General features: G+C 51.2%; 1 protein-coding gene across 1 annotated transcript in view; it reads right to left on the bottom strand.

Annotated features, from left to right (window-relative positions):
- The window catches only part of CHAF1B (chromatin assembly factor 1 subunit B), a 228,460-nt gene that overhangs the window by 21,604 nt on the left and 191,974 nt on the right, over positions 1 to 14,882 (bottom strand). The gene's annotated exons all lie outside the window — the stretch shown is intronic.

The following is a 14,882-nucleotide window of genomic DNA, read 5'->3' on the forward strand; positions in this document are numbered from 1 at the left end:
AGTGCGGGAATCCAGCGCCCCACTGTACTGAGTGAGGAGGGAGGAGGATACTAATGTATGCTCCAGCCCTCCGCTGACGATCCGTGCAGCGTCCCGCCCCTCCCCTGACTGGCAGGCCTGTGGGCGGGAAAGAACGACACTAGGCCGCAGAAGCCGGGGACTAAAGTTATAAGCGCGGCCGGCAATAAGCGCGGCCGCGCGTAGTCCCCCGGCGCACTAACACCTCCAGCAGTGCTGGAAAGTGTTTGGCACTAACGCTCCATGTCCGGCGCACTAACACACCCAGCAGAGCTGGAAAGTGTCTGGCACAAGCACTCCATGTCCGGCGCACTAACACACCCAGCAGAGCTGGAAAGTGTCTGGCCCAAACGCTCCATGTCCGGCGCACTAACACACCCAGCAGAGATGGAAAGTGTCTGGCACAAGCGCTCCATGCCCGGCGCACTAACACACCCAGCAGTGCTGTAATGTGTATGGGACCTCCATGCGCGGTCCCCACGGAGACACAGAGTACCTCATAGTAGCAGGGCTTTGTCCCTGACGATATCCAGCTCCTATCCTGCAGATTCCCAGGGGCTGCGGAGGGAGCACGGTCCCAGTGCCTGGAGACCGATCCGGATCCCACTTCACCCAGAGCCCATTAAGGGATGGGGAAGGAAAACAGCATGTGGCTCCTGCCTGTGTACCCGCAATGGGCACCTCAACCTTAACAACACCGCCGACAAAGCGGGGTGAGAAGGGAGCATGCTGGGGGCCCTATTATGGGCCCTCTTTTCTTCCATCCGACCTAGTCAGCAGCTGCTGCTGACCAAGCTGTGGAGCTATGCGTGGATGTCTGCCTCCTTCGCACAAAGCATAAAAACTGAGGAGCCCAAGTGCACGGGGGGGTGTATAGGCAGAAGGGGAGGGGCTTTACACTTTTAGTGTAATACTTTGTGTGGCCTCCGGAGGCATAGCTATACACCCAATTGTCTGGGTCTCCCAATGGAGCGACAAAGAAATAATAAATAAAAAGCAAGTGGTTAATAACAGGGTACTAGTATATACATTTTTGCAAAAAGGTTTTTTGTTTGTTCTCTTGCTTTAGTGCAGGTTAGGGGCGCAGCCCTCCCTTTACTGAGGCTGAACAATTAATTTGCTTCCCACTTTGCTGTGTATTTAATCTGGGACCCGGCTGACCACATGTTACCATTCACATTGGAGTTTTGACATGACACAAGTCAGATATAGAAAATGTTATTAACTTCAGTTGGATAGGGACCGTCCCAGATGGGTACACCGTGACGAGGTGGGACGGCTTCTTACCTTTTTACAAAAATGTATATACTAAGTTAGGCTGGTTTCACACATCCGTTTTTCGCAATCAGGCACAATCCAAACAATTGCAGATAAAACGGATCCGGCGTCTGATCCTTTTTATTCCCCATAGACTTGTATTATCGCCGGATTGTGCCGCATAGCCTTGCGTTGCATGTGGAGTCAGCCGAATCCAGCGAAATGTCTTCATCCGGGTGCCGGAAAGGACGCAGCATGCAACGTTTTTTGTCTCCGGCAAAAAAAACGGACCACGCCGGATCCGGCATGTCGTATAATGGAAACCTATGGGCGCCCGATCCGTCATATGATGGAATACAACGACGGATCCGGTTTTTTGAACTGTGCATGCTCAGTATCACAACGAGTCCGACAAAAAACGGAAGGCACGCATGGAAAAAAACTGTTTGACGGATCCGTTTTTTGCCAAATTGTGCCTGACGGCAAAAACCGGATGTGTTAAAGCAGCCTTACTAAGCACTTGCATTTTATTTATTACTAGCTGTACTACCCGGCATCGCCCGGGTTAATAACTGTTGTTAACAAAATAGAATGTATTAACAAAAATGTATTCTGCACACAAACACCACAAAACAGATAGATATAAATGTAATTATTATGTCTGTCTCAATCTCTTTCTCTGTCTGTCTCAATCTCTTTCCATGTCTGTCTATCTCTTTCCATGTCTGTCTATCTCTTTCCATGTCTGTCTATCTCTTTCCATGTCTGTCTATCTCTTTCCATGTCTGTCTATCTCTTTCCATGTCTGTCTATCTCTTTCCATGTCTGTCTATCTCTTTCCATGTCTGTCTATCTCTTTCCATGTCTGTCTATCTCTTTCCATGTCTGTCTATCTCTTTCCATGTCTGTCTATCTCTTTCCATGTCTGTCTATCTCTTTCCATGTCTGTCTATCTCTTTCCATGTCTGTCTATCTCTTTCCATGTCTGTCTATCTCTTTCCATGTCTGTCTATCTCTTTCCATGTCTGTCTATCTCTTTCCATGTCTGTCTATCTCTTTCCATGTCTGTCTATCTCTTTCCATGTCTGTATATCTCTTTCCATGTCTGTCTATCTCTTTCCATGTCTGTCTATCTCTTTCCATGTCTGTCTATCTCTTTCCATGTCTGTCTATCTCTTTCCATGTCTGTCTATCTATCTCTTTCCATGTCTGTCTATCTATCTCTTTCCATGTCTGTCTATCTATCTCTTTCCATGTCTGTCTATCTATCTCTTTCCATGTCTGTCTATCTATCTCTTTCCATGTCTGTCTATCTATCTCTTTCCATGTCTGTCTATCTATCTCTTTCCATGTCTGTCTATCTATCTCTTTCCATGTCTGTCTATCTATCTCTTTCCATGTCTGTCTATCTATCTCTTTCCATGTCTGTCTATCTATCTCTTTCCATGTCTGTCTATCTATCTCTTTCCATGTCTGTCTATCTATCTCTTTCCATGTCTGTCTATCTATCTCTTTCCATGTCTGTCTATCTATCTCTGTCACTTTCTCTGTCTCTTTCCCTCTCTTTCCCTGTCTGTCTCTTTCCCTCTGTCTCAGCTTTATATATTAGATTGATAACAGAGAGTGATAGAAGAAGGGTCTTAATTCCGCGCCAAGGACTCAATGGATCCAGGAAGAGATTAATGCTTCTTTAATAACATGCACAAGTCTACGCGTTTCTGGAGACACAGCTCCCTTCATCAGGACATTGGCAAGAGAACATCAAATCTGGTTTCAAGTGAGATGGTGAAGTATAAAAGCATGCAATGATGTCATAGGGAACACCCATCCTGAAAAAAAACTTTGAAGGCGGGCGGGATCCTGATCATTCTAGAAATCTGTATGTTCCAACAGTTCCCTGAATATTGAATTATGATCAAAAACAGTTATATACACTTCTACTAACATACAGTAAATATGTACAATAATCCTGACAAAAGAAAAAACAAAATAGATGTATAATAGATATACTGAACGACATACACGGGGTTAAAACCTGGTGTAAAAGGAAGAAAAACAGCACGATGTCATGGAGGAGCAGAGACATCAACCACAGGACTACCGCCCCGAGTCGTAATTTATCATAGTCCTAAGGTGGTTTCCTATTAGGCAGGCAGCCTAAAAGTATAATGATGGAGCTCAAATTGCTGTCTAGGAATTGCTAGAAAAGAGCGGATGGCCGAGGGCTATGTGTGGAGTATATTGTGGAACCTTCAATGAAATGCAGTACGGAGCTAGTGTCAGAGAGGTGAACATAGTTCAGAGGCTTGGGGAAAAAAACACAACCAAAGTACGCCTGTGCAGACTGGTGCTCAGAAAAAACAGGCAAAAATCAGAGAGACACAGTGTCTAACATATAGAAACTCGGGAGATATATATTCACTGGGGGAAAGAAGGGAATTTTGTTACTTACCGTAAATTCCTTTTCTTCTAGCTCTTATTGGGAGACCCAGACGATTGGGTGTATAGCTACTGCCTCCGGAGGCCACACAAAGCATTACACTAAAAAGTGTAAGGCCCCTCCCCTTCTGGCTATACACCCCCCGTGGGATCACGGGCTGCTCAGTTTTAGTGCTAAAGCAAGAAGGAGGAAAGCCAATAACTGGTTTAAACAAATTGACTCCGAGTAACATCGGAGAACTGAAAACCGTTCAACATGAACAACATGTGCACCCGCAAACAAACCAAAAATCCCGAAGGACAACAGGGCGGGTGCTGGGTCTCCCAATAAGAGCTAGAAGAAAAGGAATTTACGGTAAGTAACAAAATTCCCTTCTTCTTCGGCGCTCTATTGGGAGACCCAGACGATTGGGACGTCCAAAAGCAGTCCCTGGGTGGGTAACAAAATACCTCAAGTTAGAGCTGCAAGACAGCCCTCCTCTACGAGGAGGCCACTGCCGCCTGCAGGACTCTTCTACCTAGGCTGGCGTCCGCCGAAGCATAGGTATGCACCTGATAATGTTTGGTGAAAGTGTGCAAACTCGACCAGGTAGCTGCCTGGCACACTTGTTGAGCCGAAGCCTGGTGTCGTAATGCCCAGGACGCACCCACGGCTCTGGTTGAATGGGCCTTCAGCCCTGAAGGAACCGGAAGCCCCGCAGAACGGTAGGCTTCCAGAATTGGTTCTTTGATCCATCGAGCCAGGGTGGCTGTAGAAGCCTGCGACCCCTTGCGCTTACCAGCGACAAGGACAAAGTGCATCCGAGCGGCGCAGGGGCGCCGTGCGGGAAATGTAGATTCTGAGTGCTCTCACCAGATCTAACAAATGTAAATCCTTTTCATACCGGTGAACCGGATGAGGACAAAAGGAAGGTAAGGAGATATCCTGATTAATATGAAACGAGGATACTACCTCAGGGAGAAACTCCTGAATGGGGCGCAGCACTACCTTGTCCTGGTGGACCACCAGTAAGGGAGCCTTGGATGACAGCGCTGCTAGCTCAGACACTCTCCGAAGAGACGTGATCGCTACCAGAAAGGCCACTTTCCGTGATAGTCGAGAGAGTGAAACATCCGTCAGAGACTCGAAAGGCGGCTTCTGGAGAGCAACTAGTACCCTGTTCAGATCCCATGGATCTAACGGCCGCTCGTACGGGGGGACGATATGACAAACCCCCTGCAGGAACGTGCGTACCTGCGGACGTCGTGCTAGACGCTTCTGAAAAAACACCAATAGCGCCGAGACTTGTGCCTTGTAGGGACATCGACCTCCCCTCCCATTAGCGAAGAATGTTCTATTGAAGTGGACGCAGATGAAACTGCGTGAAAGGGACTGCCTCTGGATGAGGTGTCTCCTTGAAGGAGAGACTGCACCCCCGTCTGTAGTGACCGCTGTTTGTCCAGTGGAAGCTTCACCATCGCTGAGAGAGTGTGAAACCCCAAGCTAAGATATGCCACGATTGGGTTTAACTTTGAAAAGTTGAGGACCCACCCGAAACTCTGGGAAGTCTCCCGCGCCATGTTCAGGCTGTGTTGGCATGCCTCTTAAAAGAGTGCCTTGACAAGTAGATGGTCTAAGTAAGGGATCACAGGGTGACCCTGAGAGTGCGGGAGTGGTCCCACTGCTGCCATGAACTTGGTGAAAACCCGTGGGGCTGTCGCCAGACCGAAGGGTAGGGCTACGAACCGAAGATGCTCGTCTTCAATAACGAATCGTAGCAAACGCCGGTGCTCTGGAGCAATCGGCACGTGGAGATAAGCATCCTGATGTCTATTGATGCTAGGAAATCTCCTTGAGACATTGAGGCAATGACGGAGCGGAGGGATTCCATCCGGAACCGCCTGGTTTTCACGTGCTTGTTGAGCAGTTTAAGGTCCAGAACGGAACGGAAGGAGTCGTCCTATTTTGTCACCCCGTCGTCATGAAAACCGGGACCTTGCTGTTGTGCCGATTCGTGAACCGACATTGCGAGGTGAAGGACGCTACTGCGGCCAAGATGTACATGTGACCACGTCCCTCTGCGCAATACTAGCTGAAATAGCTTGGAGTGCCTCTATGGCTGCGAATGCCGGGGCAACCGACCCGCCGATAGCTTCATAGACAGATTGCAACCAGAGGGCTATCTGTCTGTCAATGGCATCTTTAAGTGAAGTCCCATCTTCCACTGCAACTATAGATCTAGCCGCAAGCCTGGAGATTGGGGGATCCACCCTTGGAGCGCTTGAGCACGTCAGGGGGGAAGAGACAACGCGTATCCTCAATACGGTTGGAGAAACGCTTATCGGGATAAGCGTGGTGTTCCTGGACTGCTTCTCTTGTATGCCACCGCTGTGGATTGTCCGACTGAATTCGGATCTGTTTGCCTTCCAGCCACTGCAGGAAGTCTTGCAGGGCAATATACACTGCCCAGAGCTCCAGACAATTGATCTGAAGAGTGGACTCCTCTGAAGAGAGTCCTTGATCGTCTGAGAAAGGGGGACGTTCCTGTGCCTTGGCACCCATGCTGTTTTTTTTTTTTTTTTTTTGCTGTTGCTGTCTAGCCATCTAGGAGCATTAGCCAAGAATAGCGACCGTACAGTGCAATGTATAGCATACAAGCATGAAGTACAATAAACACTTCAGCACATGCAGTACAAGGAGCATAGAAAGCCTGTGCCTTGGCACCTTTGCTTTTCTGCTGCCGTTGTCTAGTTATTCAGGAGCATTAGCCAAGAAAAGCGACATACAGTGAATGTATAGCATACAAGCATGAAAATAACCACTGCAGCACATGCAATCCAAGCAGCATTGAAAGCTTGTGCCTTAGCACCCTTGCGTTTCTGCTGCTGTTGTCTGGTCATCAAGGAGCATTAGCCAAGAATAGCGACATGCAGTGAATGTACAAGCATGAAAATAAACTCTGCAGTACATGCAATCCAAGCAGCATTGAAAGCTTGTGCCTTAGCACCATTGCTGTTTGCTGCCGCTGTCTAGCCATCTAGGCGGGTAGACAGCCAAGAATAGCCCTTACAGTGCAATGTAAAGCATACAAGCATAAAGGACACATGACACTGCAGCACATGCAAGACAAGCAGCATATAGAGTCTGTGCTTTAGCACCCCTGATCTTTTGCTGCTGTTTCTAGGTCTGCATCCTGAATAGCGACCGTACAAAAGTACAACAGGACACTTCGGCATTAGTGGGTCAGCACTTTAGTTGCCGCTTACCGCCCGCACAAAAGCGGGTGTGTGGCGCCGGAATCCTGTCAGCGCTTGTCTCCGTTTTCCCGCTCTGCGTGCCGGAATGGCTGCCGGCGTCCAGAGGAGAGGGGCGGGCCGAGGGCGTGCCCGAGACAAGAGCGGGAACCCGGCGCCCATTGTGTCTAGTGAAGGGGGCTGGAGAATGCAAATAAGGCTCCAGCCCTCGGCGCTGCTATAGAACAGCGTCTATCCCTTTCCCTGAGTGACAGGGTGGGGGCGGGAACGAAGCGGCGCTAGGCCGCAAAAGCCGGGGACTAAAGTTAGAAGCGCCGCCGCCGTAAAAGCGCGGTCGGCGCGTCCCCGGCGCACTACAAGTCGCAGCTGCGCCGCCGCTCCAGGGGCGGTCGGCGCGGCGGTCCCCACACGTAAAGTCCCCCAGTAATCTGCAGCGCTACAGTCCCCGGCGCACTAGCACACCCAGCAAGCCTGGAGTGTGCGTGGCCTGCCATACGGGGACACAGAGTACCTGAAAGTTGCAGGGCCTTGTCCCTGAACGGCACTCCCGCTCCACATCCAGCAGGTTCTATGGGTCTGTGGATGGAGCCCGGCCTCAGGGCTTGGTGGCCGGAAAGATCCCACTTCCTCAGAGCCCCTCAGGGGGATGGGGAAGGAAAACAGCATGTGGGCTCCAGCCTCCGTACCAGCAATAGGTACCTCAACCTTACAAACCGCAAGTGGGGTGAGAAGGGAGCATGCTGGGGGCCCTAGTATGGGCCCTCTTTTCTTCCATCCGATATAGTCAGCAGCTACTGCTGACTAAACAGTGGAGCTTATGCATGGATGTGTGCCTCCTTCGCACAAAGCTTGAAAACTGAGCAGCCCGTGATCCCACGGGGGGTGTATAGCCAGAAGGGGAGGGGCCTTACACTTTTTAGTGTAATGCTTTGTGTGGCCTCCGGAGGCAGTAGCTATACACCCAATCGTCTGGGTCTCCCAATAGAGCGCCGAAGAAAACTTTATATTGGATGGACCACGGTCAAAAAGAAGGGAATTTTGTTTACTTACCGTAAATTCCTTTTCTTCTAGCTCCAATTGGGAGACCCAGACAATTGGGTGTATAGCTTCTGCCTCCGGAGGCCACACAAAGTATTACACTTAAAAGTGTAAAGCCCCTCCCCTCTGCCTATACACCCTCCCGTGCATCACGGGCACCTCAGTTTTGGTGCAAAAGCAAGAAGGAGGAAACTTATAAATTGGTCTAAGGTAAATTCAATCCGAAGGATGTTCGGAGAACTGAAAACCATAACCAAGAACAATTCAACATGAACAACATGTGTACACAAAGAACAACAGCCCGAAGGGAACAGGGGCGGGTGCTGGGTCTCCCAATTGGAGCTAGAAGAAAAGGAATTTACGGTAAGTAAACAAAATTCCCTTCTTCTTTGTCGCTCCATTGGGAGACCCAGACAATTGGGACGTCCAAAAGCAGTCCCTGGGTGGGTAAAAGAATACCTCGGTAAAAAAGCCGTAAAACGGCCCCTGCCTACAGGTGGGCAACCGCCGCCTGAAGGACTCGCCTACCTAGGCTGGCATCTGCCGAAGCGTAGGTATGCACTTGATAGTGTTTCGTGAAAGTGTGCAGACTCGACCAGGTAGCCGCCTGACACACCTGCTGAGCCGTAGCCTGGTGCCGCAAAGCCCAGGACGCACCCACGGCTCTGGTAGAATGGGCCTTCAGCCCTGAAGGAACCGGAAGCCCCGAAGAACGGTAGGCTTCAAGAATTGGTTCCTTGATCCACCGAGCCAAGGTTGACTTAGAAGCCTGCGACCCTATACGCTGGCCAGCGACAAGGACAAAGAGCGCATCCGAGCGGCGCAGGGGCGCCGTACGAGAAATGTAGAGTCTGAGTGCTCTCACCAGATTTAACAAGTGCAAATCCTTTTCACATTGGTGAACTGGATGAGGACAAAAAGAAGGTAAGGAGATATCCTGATTGAGATGAAAAGGGGATACCACCTTCGGGAGAAACTCCGGAACCGGACGCAGAACCACCTTGTCCTGGTGAAATACCAGGAAGGGGGCTTTGCATGGGAGCGCTGCTAGCTCAGACACTCTCCGAAGCGATGTGACTGCCACTAGGAAGACCACCTTCTGCGAAAGGCGTGAAAGAGAAATATCCCTCATTGGCTCGAAAGGTGGTTTCTGAAGAGCCGTTAGCACCCTGTTCAGATCCCAGGGTTCTAGCGGACGCTTGTAAGGAGGGACTATGTGGCAAACCCCCTGCAGGAACGTGCGTACCTGCGGAAGCCTGGCTAGACGCTTTTGAAAAAACACAGAGAGTGCTGAGACTTGTCCCTTAAGTGAGCCGAGAGACAACCCCTTTTCCATTCCGGATTGCAGGAAGGACAGAAAAGTGGGCAAGGCGAATGGCCAGGGAGTAAAACCCTGATCAGAGCACCAGGATAAGAAGATCTTCCACGTCCTGTGGTAGATCTTGGCGGATGTTGGTTTCCTGGCCTGTCTCATAGTGGCAATGACCTCTTGAGATAACCCTGAGGACGCTAGGATCCAGGACTCAATGGCCACACAGTCAGGTTGAGGGCCGCAGAATTCAGATGGAAAAATGGCCCTTGCGACAGCAAGTCTGGTCGGTCTGGTAGTGCCCACGGTTGGCCTACCGTGAGATGCCACAGATCCGGGTACCACGACCTCCTCGGCCAGTCTGGAGCGACGAGGATGGCGCGGCGGCAGTCGGACCTGATCTTGCGTAACACTCTGGGCAGCAGAGCCAGAGGAGGAAATACATAAGGCAGTCGAAACTGCGACCAATCCTGAACTAACGCGTTCGCCGCCAGAGCTCTGTGATCTTGAGAACGTGCCATGAATGCCGAGACCTTGTTGTTGTGCCGGGACGCCATAAGGTCGACGTCCGGCTTCCCCCAGCGGCAACAGATCTCTTGAAACACGTCCGGGTGAAGAGACCATTCCCCTGCGTCCATGCCCTGGCGACTGAGAAAGTCTGCTTCCCAGTTTTCTACGCCCGGGATGTGAACTGCGGAGATGGTGGAGGCTGTGGCTTCCACCCACAGCAAAATCCGCCGAACTTCCTGGAAGGCTTGCCGACTGCGTGTGCCGCCTTGGTGATTGATGTATGCCACCGCCGTGGCATTGTCCGACTGAATTCGGATCTGCCTGCCTTCCAGCCACGGCTGGAACGCCTTGAGGGCTAGATACACTGCCCTTATCTCCAGAACGTTGATCTGAAGGGAGGACTCTGGCTGAGTCCATGTACCCTGAGCCCTGTGGTGGAGAAAGACCGCTCCCCACCCCGACAGACTCGCGTCCGTCGTGACCACAGCCCAGGATGGGGGCAGGAAGGATTTCCCCTTCGACAAAGAAGTGGGAAGAAGCCACCACTGAAGGGAGGCCTTGGCCGCCCGAGACAGGGAGACGTTCCTGTCGAGGGACGTCGACTTCCTGTCCCATTTGCGGAGAATGTCTCATTGAAGTGGACGCAGATGAAACTGCGCAAATGGAACTGCCTCCATTGCTGCCACCATCTTCCCTAGGAAGTGCATGAGGCGCCTCAAGGGGTGCGACTGGGCTCGAAGGAGCGATTGCACCCCTGTCTGTAGTGACCGCTGTTTGTCCAACGGAAGCTTCACTATCGCTGAGAGAGTATGAAACTCCATGCCAAGATATGTCAGTGATTGGGCCGGTGTCAATTTTGACTTTGGGAAATTGATGATCCACCCGAATCTCTGGAGAGTCTCCAGAGCAATGTTCAGGCTGTGTTGGCATGCCACCCGAGAGGGGGCCTTGACAAGTAGATCGTCTAAGTAAGGGATCACCGAATGTCCCTGAGAGTGTAGGACTGCTACCACTGTTGCCATGACTTTGGTGAAGACCCGTGGGGCTGTCGCCAGGCCAAAAGGCAGTGCCACGAACTGAAGGTGTTCGTCTCCTATGGCGAAGCGCAGGAAGCGCTGATGCTCTGGTGCAATCGGCACGTGGAGATAAGCATCCCTGATGTCGATTGATGCTAGGAAGTCTCCTTGGGACATTGAGGCGATGACGGAGCGGAGAGACTCCATCCGGAACCGCCTGGTTTTCACGTGTCTGTTGAGCAGTTTTAGGTCCAGAACGGGACGGAAAGATCCGTCCTTTTTTGGCACCACAAACAAGTTGGAGTAAAACCCGTGGCCCCATTGTTGAAGGGGAACCGGGATCACCACTCCTTCTGCTTTCAGAGTGCTCACCGCCTGAAGAAGAGCATCGGCTCGCTCGGGGGGTGGAGATGTTCTGAAGAAACGAGTCGGAGGACGAGAGCTGAACTCTATCCTGTAACCGTGAGACAGAATGTCTCTCACCCATCGGTCTTGGACATGTGGCAACCAGGCGTCGGAAAAGCGGGAGAGCCTGCCACCGACCGAGGATGCGGTTTGGGGAGGTCGAAAGTCAGGAGGAGGCCGCTTTGGGAGCGGTTCCTCCGGCGTTCTTCCTAGGACGTGACTTAGACCGCCATGAATCGGAGTTCCTCTGACCCTTCTGTGGCCTGTTGGACGAGGAGAATTGAGACCTGGCTGAGGCCCGAAAGGACCGAAACCTCGATTGAACCTTCCTTTGTGGAGGTCTGTTTGGTTTGGACTGGGGTAAGGACGAGTCCTTTCCCTTGGATTGTTTAATGATTTCATCCAATCGCTCGCCAAACAGGCGGTCGCCAGAAAATGGCAACCCGGTCAAGAACTTTTTGGAAGCAGAGTCTGCCTTCCATTCACGTAGCCACATGGCCCTGCGGACTGCCACAGAATTGGCGGATGCTACCGCCGTACGGCTAGCAGAGTCCAGGACAGCATTCATGGCGTAGGACGCAAACGCCGACGCCTGAGATGTTAAGGACACAACCTGTGGGGTAGCGGCCCGTGAGACTGCATTAATCTCAGACTGACAAGCTGAGATAGCTTGGAGTGCCCATACGGCTGCGAATGCCGGAGCAAAGGACGCGCCGATAGCTTCATAGATGGATTTCATCAGGAGCTCTATCTGCCCGTCAGTGGCATCCTTGAGTGATGCACCATCTTCCACTGCGACTATGGATCTAGCCGCCAGTCTAGAGACCGGCGGATCCACCTTGGGACACTAAGCCCAACCCTTGACTACGTCAGCGGGGAAGGGGTAACGTGTGTCAATAAAGCGCTTATCCGGAAAAGCTCGGTGTTTCTGAACTGCATCCCTGAAGTCGGAGTGATCAAGAAACGCACTCCGTGTACGTTTGGGAAACCTAAAACGGAATTTCTCCTGCTGAGAAGCTGACTCCTCAATCGGAGGAGCTGGAGGGGAAAGATTCAACACCTGATTGATGGACGCTATAAGGTCGTTCACTATGGCGTCCCCCTCAGGTGTATCAAGGTTGAGAGCGGCGTCAGTATCAGAGGCCTGATCTGCCACCTCCTACTCCAGAGAGTCCTCATGCTGAGACCCTGAACAGTGTGATGAAGCCGAGGGAATCTCCCAGCGAGCCCGCTTAGTCGGTCTGAGACTGCGGTCTGTGTCGGAGTCCTCACCGTGAGACCTATGAGTCGCCCCAGGAGCACTTTGCTGGTCCAACCAAGGGGGGCCTGGGGTCAATGATTCAACAGTGCCCGGGGCCTGTATTACCGGTCTGGACAGCAAAGCTTCTAGTATCTTAGCAGACCATTTATCCATAGACTCAGCAAGTTTGTCAGCGAATACTGCAAACTCTGTCCCTGTCACCTGGACAGTGGCAGCAGGTGGTCCCACCGGGGACGAGGGTCCCAACCGTGGCAGAGGCTCCGGCTGAGTGAGTGTCACAGGGGCCGAGCATTGCACACAATGAGGGTAGGTGGAACCTGCAGGTAGCATAGCTGCACATGAGGTACAGGTAGCAAAGTAAGCCTGTGCCTTGGCACCCTTGCTCTTTGCGGACGACATGCTGTAGTCTCCTTTAAGAGCAATCAAAGAGGGTATATAGCCGGAGCAATAGTGCGGCCGTACAGAGTAAATGTATACAGTATAAACATATAAATATACAGTACGGCACCCAGGGGGACCAGCACCTAGTAACAGGTGCGGCTTACCCACCGCCCGCAGCGGTTGTGTGACCACCAGATTCCCTGCCTGGGCCTCCCAGAGCTGTGGAGCCCAGCGTTTTCTCCCCTCTGAAGTTCTTCAGAAGTGCTGATAGCAATGGCTGCCAGCGTCCAGAGAGGAGGAGGGAGCCGTGGGCGTGCCTGCAAAAGTGCGGGAATCTGGTGCCCCACGGTGCTCAGAGAGGGGGGAGGAGGATACACAGTATGCTCCAGCCCTCAGCGCTGACGTTCAGTGCAGCGTCCCGCCCTTACCCCTGACTGGCAGGCCCGGGGGCGGGAATATGCGGTACAAGGCCGCAAAAGCCGGGGAGTAAAGTTATAAGCGCGGCCGGCAAACAAGCGCGGTCAGCGCGGTAGTCCCGGCGCACCAACACACCCAGCAGCTGCTGCAGCGTCCATAACACAGGCGCTCTATGCGCCGTCCCCAAGGGGACACAGAGTACCTCAGAGTAGCAGGGCCTTGTCCTTGATGATACCCGGTCTCCTGTCCAGCAGATTCCCCCAGGGGCTGCGGAGGGAGCACGGTCCCAGTGCTTGGTGACCGGTTAGGATCCCACTTCACCCAGAGCCCCTAAGGGATGGGGAAGGAAAACAGCATGTGGGCTCCAGCCTCTGTACCCGCAATGGGTACCTCAACCTTAACAACACCGCCGACCAGAGTGGGGTGAGAAGGGAGCATGCCGGGAGCCCTGTTAGGGGCCCTCTTTTCTTCCATCCGAAATAGTCAGCAGCTGCTGCTGACTAAATTGTGGAGCTTGCGTGCATGTGTGCCTCCTTCGCACAAAGCATAAAAACTGAGGAGCCCGTGATGCACGGGAGGGTGTATAGGCAGAGGGGAGGGGCTTTACACTTTTAAGTGTAATACTTTGTGTGGCCTCCGGAGGCAGAAGCTATACACCCAATTGTCTGGGTCTCCCAATGGAGCGACAAAGAAACAGCTCATCTATAATAAAAAATGGAGCAAGGTTTTTTATATATATATATATATATATATTTTTATATTTATTTGGAAGTGTGCGTCCGATGTAATAGTATATAAGAATACATCACAAATATAGATCTTATTACTATTTAAATTATGTGGTTAGGGGGGGTGAAAAATGACAAGGGGCAAACTAAGCGGTATCCAGGTAATAAATGTAGGACAAACAGGAACCGGTGCAAAAAGGTAACAAAGTTCAGCGGCGTGGGAAGAATACCCCTACGCCTCCGCGAACAGAAAACTGCAAAAGGGGAGGGATAAAATGAGTGGTACGGGAACAGGTTTTAAAGAACTAGTAAAGTAGAAGTGTATATAACTGTTTTTGATCATAATTCAATATTCAGGGAACTGTTGGAACATACAGATTTCTAAAATGATCAGGATCCCGCCCGCCTTCAAAGTTTTTTTTCAGGATGGGTGTTCCCTATGACATCATTGCATGCTTTTATACTTCACCATCTCACTTAAAACCAGATTTGATGTTCTCTTGCCAATGTCCTGATGAAGGGAGCTGTGTCTCCAGAAACGCGTAGACTTGTGCATGTTATTAAAGAAGCATTAATCTCTTCCTGGATCCATTGAGTCCTTGGCGCGGAATTAAGACCCTTCTTCTGTCACTCTCTGTTATCAGCCAACTTTGGGACTGCTGCCTGGACCTTATATATGCCTGTATAGTGGTTGTGACTGGCACAACCATTATAGGTGAGTGTGTTTTTATTACATATCTTCCTCCCTTTGTGGGGTAAAACCCTATTGCGCTTTTCTTTCCACAGTTTCTCATCATATATATTAGATTAACATTCCCGGGATAGAATGTATAAATAGAATGTATTAACGCCCGGGATAGTAACTGTCT

This window comes from Anomaloglossus baeobatrachus, chromosome 2 (assembly GCF_048569485.1).
Source record: "Anomaloglossus baeobatrachus isolate aAnoBae1 chromosome 2, aAnoBae1.hap1, whole genome shotgun sequence".
NCBI classification, from domain to species: domain Eukaryota; kingdom Metazoa; phylum Chordata; class Amphibia; order Anura; family Aromobatidae; genus Anomaloglossus; species Anomaloglossus baeobatrachus.